Source organism: Nannobrachium achirus (genome assembly GCF_963921795.1).
Source record: "Nannobrachium achirus genome assembly, chromosome: 3".
Lineage (NCBI taxonomy): Eukaryota > Metazoa > Chordata > Actinopteri > Myctophiformes > Myctophidae > Nannobrachium > Nannobrachium achirus.
The window spans coordinates 50356044-50371636 of NC_137812.1; positions in this window are offsets into that span (position 1 = coordinate 50356044).

The window sequence follows — 15593 nt, forward strand, 5'->3', positions numbered from 1 at the left end:
GTGTTCAAATCTTTGAATGTATTTGTTAAGCGAACATTTTTAACTCAAACTTTGCTTCTGGGGGGTCCCCGGAACGAACTATTTTGAGATAGGGATCCGTGGCCAAATACATATAATTTGGGGGGTCCTTCACATGTAAAAGTTTGAGCACCAATGACATAGAAACATAGAGTTTTCAAAAAACCTTAGAAGGATTTGAAATATTCAAAGACATGCACAAATGTTCAAGATTTAAAAAAAATAGCAGATCTACAAGCTCGCATTTTCAATAGTTAAAGCACCCAGGGCCCAGAATTTGGTGTGACACCCCTGCTTGCTGGCACATGGATGAGGGGGACAGATGTCTCCCCCTACCACCAAGCTGTGGCTATGTGCTCATATACGTCCATGTGTTTGTTAGAGGGACAGAGCAGAATCAATCTGTTAGCATATATATTGTGTTTGTATTTATTAGAGTCAGTTTATTAGTCCATATAGAGTCAATACTCCATGGACCTTGATCAGTCAAGGACCAGCGGAACCATGATTGCCTTTGGTCTCCTAAGATTAATACTAACTCACTAGCTTGAAGATCTTTTTTTTTTTTTTTAAGTGACTACAGAGTATAAATTAGACTTTAGTTTTGGTTGGGTGCCCTAAACAAACCTCATTATAGCTGCAGTTCTAGACCAATGTTTTTGTTTTAAAATGTTGTTGGATGTGCATGCATATTTTGCTTTTAATTTGTCACATTTGCCAATGTTTAGTTATGTCTATGAACCCTCAATCTCCAACCCAACCAGTCTGACACTCCTGTCGGATATCATCAAGGCTGCTTTGGAGAGCCAGTGCGCAGTGAAGCATGTTTGTGTTACATCGGTACCTGTATGAACTGCTTGTTCAGAGAGCTCTGCTGTGCTGCACATCTCAGCCAGACCGGCTGCAAAAGGAAGGACATTAATCTCAGCTAAATCAAATAAATCAAGGGCAGTTTAGAAAAGAGCTGTCAGTGTAATTGTTGTGATAGCCATTCCCTGGCTAACCCCAAGCGCTAGCTCTACTGGAATGCATGATCACTGCAGTCCAAATGTGCAATGGCTCTGGGAACTGCCTGTGTGGCCAAGGGTCTCCCCTTATTACTTTTTTCCCTAACTTTATTTATCCTGGAAAGTTAACAGACCCTCTGTTTGTAATTCTTTTTTTCAGCAACTCTCTGCTTCACACTCACTCACTCAAATAGTTAAATCACATTCAAACCTGGAAGCTGCTGGAATTGGCTTGTGCGCAGCCTGGGCACCGCTAGTGAAGTGATTGGGGCTGAAGTGCCTTGCACAACGGCTCTTCAACAGTTACCAGAGAGCATTTTTGTGTTTACTTTCCCCAACCAGATTTTCCCATTCATTTCACTGATTGGAACCGGCAACTTTCTGGTTGCATGCCTGATTTCGGCGACCTCTACCACGATGAGAGACATCTGCAGGTTTAGTCTGTTATCTTCGGCTCAGCACCTGCCTTATTTGGGATTGGATGTGTGTGTTCACTTCATTAGCAGACATCTGCAGCAACCCTATTCTATTTGCTTGCTTTCTCCTAATTTAGAAAGAGAAAATTATATAAGTGATGGTGACAAAGATTCTATTTTGCAATCACTGCTACACAGTCTACCACAGAAAATTGGTCCCAAACAAGACATGTTATTTCCACATGGTACAAAAACCAAGCCACAGCACACTGTATCGGTTTGATATTTTCCTGTTAAATGTGACCAGTGATTCACACAACAGATTGTGCCTCTAAGTGGAAAAAAAAGACCTCTAATATTGGCAGAGCTGCCGTTAGCGGTGGTTGGTAAACGATTTGCCCAAGAGCCAAGCACTACACTGATAAAGAAATAAAAAAACCAACCATCAAAACCTAATCTCCACTGCCACTCTGAATCCAGGCTGAAAGAGCACATTCTGGTATTTACATATAAAAGAATGATAAAGCCATTCAAAGGCTTCATATTGGTGGGTCCGGGGGGATGATACAGTAGAGAAAATGGAGCTGGAAAGAGCAGCGAGTGAAAGGGGGCTACAATGACTGACCTCAGCTCCTCTCTCAGCCAATGAGGGTTAAATGACTATCTGGGCACCTTGGCAACCATTGCTGTACTCCTTCTTAGGCAGGATGTGAACTGGATGAACTCACAACGCTGCTGGTTTCCATCAGGCACGTTGAGACTGGTGAACCTAACGACATATTTACCATAACTGGCAGAGTGTTCAGTGGGATTGTTGACTGACGTTGAATTGTGTATCTGTATTGTGTGTAGCAAGGTAACATTTTATTCTTATTCAGCCAATGCTGTCTGGCTCTAGACAGTGGAGTTTTGTATTGTAAAGTGTACACAAATCCTATTTCGTTCCCTTTACATCTAATTCTCCAGCTGAATTCCTACAGTATAGGACAATATACTTGTCTCCTGTAGATGGTGCCAAACGTGTGTGTGTGTGTGTGTGTGTGTGTGTGTGTGTGTGTGTGTGTGTGTGTGTGTGTGTGTGTGTGTGTGTGTGTGTGTGTGTGTGTGTGTGTGTGTGTGTGTGTGTGTGTGTGTGTGTGTGTGTGTGTGTGTGTGTGTGTGTGTGTGTGCACGCGTGCTTGTGCGAGAGAGAGGCTGCGTTTGAGAATTCTTGATTGATCAAGAGACTGCTGGCTTTCACCTTGAACATGAGTCGAGTGGCATAATAGCCAATGGAAAGAACATGACAAAGGCTCCAGATGTAAAGAACTCTGCATTGTAAGCTACTTTAAGTTATTCAAGGTTTTACCAGAATGCATTTTAAACACTCATAAAGTTTAACAAGTTTGTGGGAAAAGGTTTCTACTATAACCATCTTTTCTTTGATTGTTTTGTTTACATTTCTGGCTTAAAGCTGCATTGTGCAATAATTGTAATAGTCACAAAGACCAGAAAATACATACACAATTAAGTTAAATAGGTCATAAGTACCCTACTTCAATGCCATCCACTGTGCTGGGGGACCCAATTCTGTCACGAGTTGATCACACCATTGAACCCCACCCACCAACCATGCCTATTCTGGGGAGAACATTTGCTGATTTACAGGTAAATGGTGCATTTATATAGCGCTTTTATCCAAGGCGCTTTACATAGATTGTGCATTACATTCACCCATTCACGCACACATTCATACACCGGTGGCGGAGGAAACCATGCAAGGCACCAACCTACTCACCGGGAGCAACTAGGGGTTCAGAGTCTTGCTCAAGGACTCTTCGACATTAACTCAAGGAGAGCCCAGATTCGAACTGGGAACCCTTGGGGAACCCTTCGTGCTCTAATAACGGTTTCTCTACCCCTGAGCTATGCCGCCCCGCTCACAACAATGATAACATGAACTAGTAACTATTGAATAACCCTTCATTGTCTATATGCTTAACTGGCTGTGCATATTAAAAACGTGTCAGATGGGGCAGCTTCCCCGTTCACTTCTCTTATATGGCAGAAAGGGCTGAGTGTTTAAACAGTGAGGATTTAAACAGTCCCTGCTACTTTATGTTCTGACAACATGGCAGACACATTATATGTTCTTTTCATGAAGACCAATGATAACCACGAAAACCTTTTGCTTTTCAAACAAAAGTAGAGCTGGCATTACAACAAACAGATGTTGTCGTCAAAATCACAATCTCCTTCATGTTGTACATCCATGTTATAAAGTCCAAGGAGGGGGAAGTGGCTGAAAGAAAAAGAACTGGAAAGAGAGACAGGGATGAATGTGATGTGCGTTAATTTGTTTGACCCACTCTTTTCTCAAATGAGAATGGATGGAGAGATTCCCAGTGTCTAGATTGGAAGATGGATGAGTGTGTGGCTGTGGCTCTAATTGATTGAAGACAGGAATTCAGTTAGGGCTAATTGAATCGTGGAAATCATTAAAAGCTCAAGTGTGTAAGATCATTAGGACGAGCTAACCAGGTTGTAATCAACCCACTGGTGGAAATAATCTTCCGGGATCTGCACGAAAGGATTTAGTCAAGTGCGATGCACTTAAAGAAAATACACTTAAACTAAGAGTTGGTCTATCTACCTATTCATCTGATGTTCCATTACATTCATCTATCATCTTGTCTGTCTGTCCATCCCTACACCTACCTTGCTACATAATTGGTTTGTTGCTTTATTTGTAATTTGTACCGTAATGCAGACATAGAACATATAACTTGACCAATAACCATTTAAACCCTATATACTTTGTTGGTCGAGGTCCGCCAGGGGTCTGTACTTGGCCCCTTTCAATTTTTCCTCTACGCCAAATCTCACTAAAGCTCACAATGCGTCACACCACGGAATGTGTTGAGAGCTTGTAGATCTACCATTTACACTATATTTAATATGTATAAGGCTTAGTGATTAATTCATAATGATCTTTTTTCCTTTCCTAGATATGTAGTGTACATGTAGTCAGAAGTACAATATTTGTCTTTGAAATGTAGTGGAGTTGAAAGTCATTCCTTACCTTAGCCCCACCTCCTTGTTTCCCCTATCCTGTACATAGTGTTTTTATAACTGGGATGATATTGAATGTTTTCTTTGCTTGCTATTTGTTATGTCCATGAATTGAATACCAAGGACTTCAAACGTATTTGGGATATTCCTTTTAGGCAGGGTGTTTAACTGTACTTAAACACAGTAACTGCACTGGGTAGGAGCAGGGTTCAGTTTGCTGGAGGGGAGGGGGTCCATGCCTCTGCTTTTGTTATCCTTCCTCTGGTAAATAATTTGTAATCACCGGTGGGGATATGTTTTATCTCTGCTTCTGGTCAGACTCAATTAAATATATGCATTTCCTTCCGATATGTTTGTTTGATAATTGTTGTATTACATTTAACAATTTAATTTAAAAAGGTATTAACCACATTAATCCTGGCTTTCCTTTTCTTTTGTTAAAATATAGAGAAAATACTTGGAGCAGATATGCAGATATGCATAGGGCTTAAATGGTTAAGAAAATGCACATTTTGTCTTTCTTTTTTAAAATCGAACTGAGTAAAAGGTTATATTTCATACATTAATAAACAAAATGCTCTGTTTGAGTATTTCTCTTCTTTGAACTGTCTTGGTCTGCAGTAGACTACTTGGTTTTCCTGCTGCAGATTCCCTGGGTCGAGCAGAGGTCAGCGTTCTACTTCATTACCCCACCCAGGGAAATGAGCAGTCTGATTAGTTTGGACTTGACCTTGGGCTGTTCTCTTCCAACGCCAGACTCTCTCTCGCTAAATATGCCTACTTCAGATCTCAATGGACCTGAATCATTGGAATCATCACATCTCATAATGCAGTGCGCGGCTCCGCGAGAGGGCAAAGGAAGCGGCACACTGTTGTCCACGGTTATTTTGAAATGCATTACGTCAGTCGGTTCTCAGCCTTTTTTTCTGGATCAGGGTCCCCTTGAAAATCTTGAAAGTGTTGGCGGACGGGCCCACCCATCTGCCCACTTGTCAGTTCAGATGGGTGGGCAGCGTGCATTTTTCAGTTCATGTTTATTGTGTTCCCGCCTTGGATCAATAAAAAAATAGATCAATGAAAACTGTCATGGATGAGAATTCCATGACGTTTGAAAATATTAAAGGATGACATCACTTTTAAACCTATCTTCATATAATTGGTCCTCATGACAAAATAGCGTAATCTTTTTTCTAATCAGTCTGTGTCTCATACAGTAAGAGGAAAATTTCAGAAACCTGTCTACCAGTGACATCATCGATGGGGAAGCCAAGCTAATAGAAACTGCAGGCTTATAACAGAAATGTAAATATATTTTAAAATAAATCTTGTTTAAAAAAAATGTCACAGGTTTCTGAACTGCCCACAGCCCTCCTAAGAGACACAGACTGAGTAGAAAATAATTGTGCTATTTTATCGTGAACATTAGTGTGGACCAATTATATGAAGCTAGGTTGAAATTAAGTTGTGAGGTCGTCTTATATTAATGTTATACCAGTACACACTAAAAACTCATGGGTCATTTCTTGACCCAAATCATGGGTCATTTGTGTTAGGTCAAATTTCGGGATCATTTCTCAGAGCCACAAGCCTTCCTTGAGTTATTGGGATATTATTTTGACCCAATTCCAGGGTTGTTCGAGTTAGGTAATATTTATCTGGGGGTGACCCGTTTTTGGGGTTAGTGGTAACCCATATACTTGGGTCAGTGGTCTAGCTTTGGGCCAATCAGGGGACAGGCACCATGAACCTGTTTGCAAAGCATGCTGGGAAAAGCATTTGTCTAGGTTTCCAGAGACATTTTCTAAGCTGTTGGGAGCTAAACATGCTAAATATGTCATATCCATGTGTCTGTCTCGGCAAGCTGACTGTCATATGTCTGAATTTGATTTGTCAGTATTTGAGCCTAAACCCTAACCGTAAGTGCTTGGCTGCTAGCTTAGGGTTGAGCTCCCTCTCCCAGCCCAGCTGGTCTGAAAGAGAAGAACTCATGGTGATTTTGAGATTATTTTGTTTATCTTCTCTAAACTATTCTGATTATAGTATTATCAACATTGTTGCATATATATTTAATTATGCACTTTTATGTTGATATCACTAAACTTTGAACAAATCATCTGAGAAGAAACTGAGAAGAAACCCTGAAACATTTCTGATTTTATGTTAATGTCAGATAATATTGGCATTGTCATTCTCCAGAGCATGCATCTGTAGGTTGTATTCATTTAGCCCACTCAACCCAAAACTTGGGTTATATTGACTACAATCTTGGGTCATTTTAAACAAATAATTTGGTTATTTATTTGACCCAAATTATGGGTCAACATTCATAACCAAATTTCTTGCGTTAAAATAACCAAACTGGGCATCGGTCCCTATTTGACCCGTGAGTTGGATCAAAAATAACCCAAGTTGAGTTGTTTTTGACCCAGCAGTTTTTAGAGTGTAAGACACCTAAGGGGCGAAACGCGACATCGCCCTAAAGGGCAAGGTCGCTCCATGTCTTGGCCATCTAGCCAGTGATGTATATTGGACCAGTTACCCATATATTGAGACCCCTGGTACCCATAGATATTCACAGATATGGGCTTAATATTGATGACATCAGGGATCTCCATTATATTGGCATAAAAGGGATTTGGTTCCCCTGGCATCACAGGGATCTTCATATCTCCATATATGGGCATAAAAGGGATTTGGTTCCCCTGGCATCACAGGGATCTTCATATCTCCATATATGGGCATAAAGGGGATTTGGTTCCCCTGGCATCACAGGGATCTCCATATATGGGAATAAAAGGGAGAGAGTCAGCGTGAAGTCAGAGCGGAAAACCCATAGACTGTAAAAAAGCATACACGGACGGACGTACAGACACGGACATGATGTGCCGTTTCTCATAGTAAAGTGCGACCTTCGGTCGCAATTAGCCTTAAAATCATAGTGTTTTGTCAATTGTTGGGGTCCACTTGCAATATCCCCACGGCCCACTAGTGGGCCCCGGCCCACAGGTTGAGAATGAATGGGACCAGGCTGGATCTATGTAACCAGCTAACCTATTGGTGGTGTCCGTCATGCGGCGCCATGGTAACAGCAGAACCTAACGACAGGGGATTTGCCTAGCTGGCTTTGCTTCACACATGATCATAGCTAAGTGATGCCTCCACCCCTCTTCTCCACCCCCTCTGGCATTTGTTACACACCTCCTCCTCATCTACAATGTGTTTGTTGTTCAGTAGGAGTGGCCAGGCTCGTGCTCATATCCTCACAGTCGGTCAGAAACCTTGTATCTGCACATTTCGACTTGTTATGATTTTCTTTTTTGTCATAAATGTGTCACGCAAAAAATGTAGTCAAAATGGACAATCTACTGTACAAGCTCACAATGCGCCACATCAACGCACTCTGAGCTTGTAGATTGCTTATTTTTGCAAATGTGTGTTTTTTTTATTATTGATTGAATACTTTAGTATTAGTAAAACATTTAAACAGCAGATACAGTCAAACATCAAGGTGACTTGTTTCCATGTGGTCCTACAAATGTATTCAATTCATCAACATGTCATCAAAATAACACAATAATACATGTCATCAACAAATACAAAACACCATTTGGTTAAGTGTGTCTGTAGGTTTTATAAATATTAAAGTTAACAAATGAAAAGTATTGTGACACACAATAACTACAACGAATGGATCCACTGGAAAGTAAAGGGCTGTCCATACTGTACTACTGTGTCCGACCACCGAAATGACATCACTCACAACCTCTGAAAAGCATTACCGCGAATTTAGAGTTCGGAAAGTGGGAACATTCCGTTTTGGACATACAGGGTTTCCACGTGACAGCAGCGATATGTGGCAGTAGCCAGGGGGTATATGATTTGTCCTCTCTACACCCCTGCTGATGCAGGCTTACTGAAGTCTGGCTACACCAGCACCAAAGCCGCGTGGGTAATCCCCCTCCTCTTCTGCGGCACCCCCCACCGTGCTTCCTGAATCAGATTGCTGCCGACCACCCCCCCTGCTGAGTGGTGTCTCACCCCCAAGATTTGGGGAGTGGGCACCACAGGGGGTCAGCTGCCAGCGATGCTGGGCCCTCCGGGGTTGGGCACCGGTAGACAGGCATGTAAATACATGTCCTTGCCTGCTTGTGGACGTGCTGGCCATTGGGAAAAGCGGGACAACTCCCGAACGGCCGGTTCATTCCCGGCCGGTCCAGGCCCATTCCCGGCCGGTCCTAACCCTAACCCTTTGTTCCATTTTGGGGGCTAGGCGGCCAACAAAGCAAATCGTCACTGTCGGGCAGAAACCTCGTATCTCCAAGTTTCAAATTTGTAAATTTTTTCGCAAAGCAAAGCCCTGCTTCATCATACAAGGCTGTTGCACAAAAGTAGTGAAAACAGCAGATCTACAAGCACACAACGCCTCGCGGTGCGAGGCGTTGTGTGCTTGTAGATCGGCTGTTTTCACTAGTTTAAATCATTTTTAAAATGATAAAAAACAAACGGTTTTGGACATACAAGGTTTCCACCCGACAACGACAAAATATAACTCATGTAATTGGCCCACTGGCTTGTCACTTTGTCACAAATCTTTGAGTAGCAGCAGCGCTGCAGTATAGAGAGAGAGATCTCTCTCTATAGCGCGCAATGAGGGCCTCTCCAACTCTTTTTCCCGGGCTGAATCAGGGGCCCAGCATGTCCCTGGTGTGCGTGTGTGTGTGGCTACTTCACATCAGCAAATGAGTGATACTCCGTAGGGGAGACATAACAACTGGGGGTTGTTCTCACACCTGAATTGTCTCAGCCGCACGCCGATGCTTTCCCGCTCTGGTGAGGCCGGCGCGTTTATGATTGTGAACGTCGACGGAGCACAAAGGAGTGACCTTGAATGCTCTTCACTCGCCGTAGTGTCTTTGTGTCCTCGGTTCCCTACTTTGCAAAATGCTGCACATTCCATACAGATCTATACAATTTGCAAACCACATCGCAGATTGAATAAACAGGTGGAGCCTGGTATTCGCTTAATTCTCCATTAAAATAGAGAGAGAGAGAGAGAGAGAGAGAGAGAGAGAGAGAGAGAGAGAGAGAGAGAAAGAAATGCTGAATGGATTTGTGAATCAAGCAAGCAGCTTCAGGGGAGCTTTATTCCACACACTTTTGAGCCCTGGCTCCAGTCCATGCCAAATCGATTCCAGAGCTCATTTTCTCCCTTCGTTCTTTTTTCTTTCTTTCTTTTCCCCCCCTCCGTTGCTCCATGGTGCCTTGGCTCTCTGCTCTCTCTAGCCTCGTACCACAGGCTTGTCTGCAGCGAGGCCTGTACATGGACGTACATTAGGGCCTTCTGTGTTGTTTATTTTCTCAGTCGAGGGCAGAAGATCTGTCTCCACTTAGCTAAGGCCTCCTGCCTCCCTTGGTGGAGTGTGTATATGGGAGGGGGGGGAGTATCAATGCTGATGTATGGGGGTGGTGGATCCCGGGGAGCATCCGTATGCAGTGAGAGACAGAAAATGACAGAACAGTGGAAGCAGAGAGGAAAAGAGACCGTGTAGGGGGGCGTCGAGAAGCTGATAAAGTGGGCAGAGAAGGTGAAGGATTGAATATTGAGCAAAAATATACAGCAAGTGCAGGGCGAACGGAGAGGTAGAAATATACAGAGTACTCTGTAAAATGCTGAACTTTTAATTTGTCCAGTGTACAAAATAATGTGTGAGAGTTAAACAGATAGCCTAGCAGTTAAGCAGCAGAAGGGGTTGAGAAATGGCAAAGGGAAACACGAAGAAGAGCCAAACAGATCACTACCGTGAGAGGGGGAGCGAGGGAAAACGGGGTGTGAGAGAGACCGAAAAACAGAGAGAGCGAGAGAGAGAGAGAGACACCCACACACACAGGCTTGGAGAAGCAGATGTACTGTAGACTAGAGAGCAAAATAGATTGCAACCCGTGAAGGAGCGAAAGAAGAGAGAGATAGAGAGAAGAGACAGAGCCTAGCAGCTGGGAGCTGCCTCCCTCTCTCCCTCCCGCAGACACGTCTAAGCAGCGATCCTCTCAGGCCGGGGTCACGTCGGGTCGCAGCGGGATTACACTTTTGGCAAACAAGAGGGAGCTCCTCTCGCAAAGCCGCGCAAGACTCCCCTGTGACTCTCAGCAGCTGTAATAAAGCCAAGGCGCTCCTGAACCTACAAACAAAAAGCTAACACGCTATCGATCGACAGCAGCCAACTTTTGCGAGGTGGTGTCGAAAGGTCGACACTGTGCAGACAGCTTGGGCGGGGGGTGAAGGGCTATTATTGGGATGAGGGAAAATGGAGGGCCTTTCTTGTCCGTAACACAGGGAAATTCTCCACCTTCTTCGGCCTTATGGTGGACAATTTCATTAGCAGTGTCAGTTGCAGACATTGAGATGTGGCGTGCTGTAGATTGAAGGAATTAAACATAACCACAAAGAAAGAAAGAAAAAGAAAGCCTAATGATGTCCGTTTTCCAACCGCAAAACCCAAATTAGGTTACTATGCTTCAGTCAATATCCATCCCCTGCAGTGTGTGTGTGTGTGTGTGTGTGTGTGTGTGTGTGTGTGTGTGTGTGTGTGTGTGTGTGTGTGTGTGTGTGTGTGTGTGTGTGTGTGTGTGTGTGTGTGTGTGTGTGTGTGTGTGTGTGTGTGTTCTAACTTCCTAATCAACACTTCCACTCATAGGGAGGTCAGCTGAGCAGGCGAACGGTGCCCCGAGCGCTGCTTTGAACTTAATTAAGGAGCTTTAAACACGGACGAGGAAGATTCATTAATACCCAGGCAAGAAGATGAGCAGCCAGATGAGAATACGCCTAGACAGGAGTACAGAAAAAGAGATGTGTGTGCATGTGTATGTGCGCGCGCGCGTGTGTGTGTGTGTGTGTGTGTGTGCACGTATGTGTGTGTGCACGCGCGTGCGTGCGTGTGTGCGTGTGCATGTGCGTTCCCTTGGCTGTTGAACCTTAATAGGCCAACATCCAGGTTCCTCCTGTGATGGAGGGTCGCCTTCAGGGACTGCCAACCAAATTCTTTAGAAGCACAGTTTCTACTTAAAGCAACAACCTTTTGTCTGTTTACCATAGTCTGTTCGACCTAGAGAGGTGTTTCTGTCTACCTATATAATGTTATTTTACATTTTTTTGTATTACAGTTTTCACTTTGTTTTCTCAAATTGAATAACAATGTACCCAATCGATGTTCATAATGAAAATAATGGTAGGAGGAAACAAAAAACAAACAGCAAGAGACAAAACCACAGTTTGGTGAGTGAGACGGTGTGCGTAACCATCAGGGAGGTTAGCAGCAACCATCTCCCAGTATCTCTGTACTGTAGTAGAGCATTCCCAGAACATTATGTAAATACAGCATGTACCTGTCTACACCTACAGTAGTTGAACCACAAGATTAATAATACAATGCCTTGCTTCTTGCTTGGTAAGACATTTTCCAAACTTGTTACACAACTAGCAGCTGAATGTACTACTGTAGAGATTTGAGTGAACTATGGGGGATAGCACTGCAGTAAGTGCAGGTTCCACTAAAACTGTACTTGACCTCTCTACTCGCGAAAACAGAAGTGTACTCTGACTTGTGTAAACATATGGGTGAAGAAAAAGCTCCCATCTCTACCCATTTGCCGAAGCGAAAGTTTGACCGCAAACTAACAAACACAGATTCCAATACAAACTCCATCTAATCTGTAACTTGAGCCTCCCAGTGAAGATATTGCAGAAGTGTAGTAAACCTACGTGATCCACTAGGGGATAACAATGCAAAGGGAAACAAGAAGGCAGAGAAAGATGGAAAGAGATATAGAGAAATAGCAGGCATGAAAGAAAGGGGGATTGAAAGTGATAGAGGTGTGTGTGTGTGTGTGTCTCTCTCTCTCTCTCTCTCTCTCTCTCTCTCTCTCTCTCTCTCTCTCTCTCTCTCTCTCTCTGTCTCTCTCTCTCTCTCAGAGGCTGCCACCGGTGGTGTGAGGCAGGGCCCGCTAACGCAGAGTGCTCCAGACCAAGGTGTTCTATAGCTTGGGGGCTAACGCTGATAAATGAGTCCCTTAATGTCGGCAAACACTTTATCTCTGCTTCATCTGTTTTCATTAGGCAGGGCCAACCTTTGGCTGGGCGAGAACGTGCTGTAACTTTCATTACTACAACATACTGTAGGAAGGGGAGATGGCGGGAGGGAGAGTGAGGGACCTTCCTTCCACACTGGTCTTGTAAACACACCAGCTGTACAGATGAGATCTTTTGTGGTGATGTTGCGATGCAAAACGAACAATATATTCATATGAATTCCACACGCCTTCCATTTCTATGGGCACGGGAAATCATCTACAACATTTGGAGCTGATCCCCTACAGTACATACAGTAACAATGTGTAGATAGTGTTACGATACCAAGCCCTTAAGTTAACCCCCTTCTTCTTAGCCGCTATACAGTTCAACCTATAAACAGAAAACAATGAGCACCAGGGTGTAGGGTTCATTGTAGAGATAGACATATCCCAAACTAGCAGGAAAACATCTGGTTTGGGTCCATCCCAATTGCTCCCGGGCCAGACCGTATTTCCCGTTGTGTGATCGCTGCAATGTCTGCCTTGAAGGACAGCTAAGGTGGTGATTGTGTAAATAGTCTAGTACGCACAGGAGTTCTCCTGGCAACCCTTGGTCCCCATGCAATCCTGAAATGCTGAAAAATCGACAACAAATTTGGTTCCAAATGCCAAAAAGGATTTGTTTTTATTGTTATTTAGATTTACGTCACACAAGACATCCTCTTGCCCAGAGTGCTATGTTTACAGCCAGAAGTTAATCATTGCGCTTCGTGGGAATTCCTTAATAGGGAATAATCTAAATTCCCATTATGAGCAGGGCTCAGTGGGTTACTTGGACCAACCATCAAGCACATCATCTGCTTAGTGTGCTGCATGTGAAGCCCAGACATAAGGGCATTACAGATCTGCTCTCCCTTATGTCTTATGCTGAATGGCACTTGTCCCTCTAAGAAGTTTTTGGCAATCACACAGGGCCGCAAAACTAGTTAACAAGCGAGAGCTATCAATCTGTCAATCCTGTAGATTCTAATTAAGCCACAGGCCCACTTCCGAGGCCCTTCTGTGTTCTGTCCAATCCTTTACGTTTCAGCTTTGCGACCATATTCCCCCAGAACCTAAAGATTTTGGCTGCAAGTACTTTGAATAATGTCAATAATATTAATATATTAACATTTGATATATTAAGTCTGACCGCGAGTCATGAACTGCCAATGCCGATCACATTGTTCGTTTAGCTAGCTATCTGTTAACTAAGCAACAGCCAGTAATAATGTGCTCTCTTACATAGTCCACCAAGTTCAAATATACATTCAAAATATAAAGGGATATTTCACTTTCAAACATGTTTGGTGTCATTTTATCATCTTCTCAGGCTTTTGTGAGCACCCCAGACAGTTTGCTTGATTCAGTATCTCGATATTTGATATTCATTTTATCAGACAATGCCCCTTTCCTACAAACCTATTGTAAATTCAAACTACATTTTAACCATGTTGAATTAATTGAAAACACCCTTCCTTGGTTCTGGTGACTGATTTTGACCTTCTACGTGAGGGACCGTGTTTTTTCAATACGCTTTAATTTGTATGTTTTATATTTTTTTGAAAAAAATAAAAAATAAAACACATGTATTTAAATACAGTGAAGATTTTCATTTAATTAAGTGCAGATACCATACATAAATTAGTTTTTGTTTGTTTTTTGTATCTGGGATTTTATCCGTCAGATACTCTCTGGAGGGAGCCGTGGAACCGTAAAACCATGCACCACTGGGAGAAAGAGGGAAGAGGGGAATGGCTACTCTGGGCTATGGTTCTCCCTTATTAAAGCAGTGTTAAAGTGCATATGGGGCTGAATGACCAAATTGGCAACTTACTGTTTGAAGCGTTGGCCTTGCTTTTATATATTCAATAAACTTTGCATTGGAACTAGAGAGTGTAGCGGCATTCTTTCCGTTTCAAAGTGCATGTAGGGACCCGGGAGGCTGCAGCCATCCACAGAGAGCCCTCTTGGGGCTAATGTATTCCTATAAACCTGCTGGAGCAAGCCTGGAACCATTATATATTCATGAGTCAATGAAAAAGTGGATGGAGAATAAAATAAACACTTACATGTTTAAAACATAGGCGCTGAGTGCTCTTCATTGACCTCCAACCAAAACAGCTCACTATTGTATGCCCACCCCAGCTCACTCTGCTGCACCCTCATTTGGCTGCCATACCTTCAACTGTTCAATACTGGCTCACAGGTGCCCCTAAGTAACGAATAATAGTATTCATTAGTAGTCCTTACTAACCCCACTAGCGGCAGAGCTCTCATGGTTATTCAGCCTGACCAATGACCATCCACCACTTAACACCATATCTAGAAGAAGACCCCATATCATTGTAGCTTTTTAATTATTTAATTTCACCTTAAAGCTTTTGCTGTTGTTTGCAATATGTATTAATCATTCAGTCTTCTTCTTTCGTGTATCATCGTCCATGATGATTGGTTGACGACATTTTATTTCACAAGATTTATTACTAGTAAGATGTCTCAGGGCAACCTTTAGGGCGAGGTCGCGCCATGTCTTGGCCGTCTGTCCAGTGATGTATATCGGACCAGTTACCCATATATGGAGATCCATGTACTGTATATGGAGATATGCTTTTAGACCCCAAACATGCTTACTCAGCTCTTCGTTATGTGAAAATCCTATGACGTCTATCACATCTGACATCATACATACAATCCCTTTTATGCTCATACATGGAGATCCCTGTCTGAACCAGCCACACAGATATGGGCTGTCTTCCTCCATATAGGCCTATGGACATTCCATATGAAGTCCTTTAGATATGGGCTCTATATCTGAACCAGCCACACCACTGTGATGTCACCTGTTTATGCCCATATATGGATATCCCTGCTCTGAGTATCTGACATCACTGTGATGTCACCTGTGATGTCTCAGTGATGTGTCAGGGGAACCACAGTGTCATGCGTTATCCTGCTCTGAGTGTCTGACATCACAGTGATGTCACCCGTGATGTCA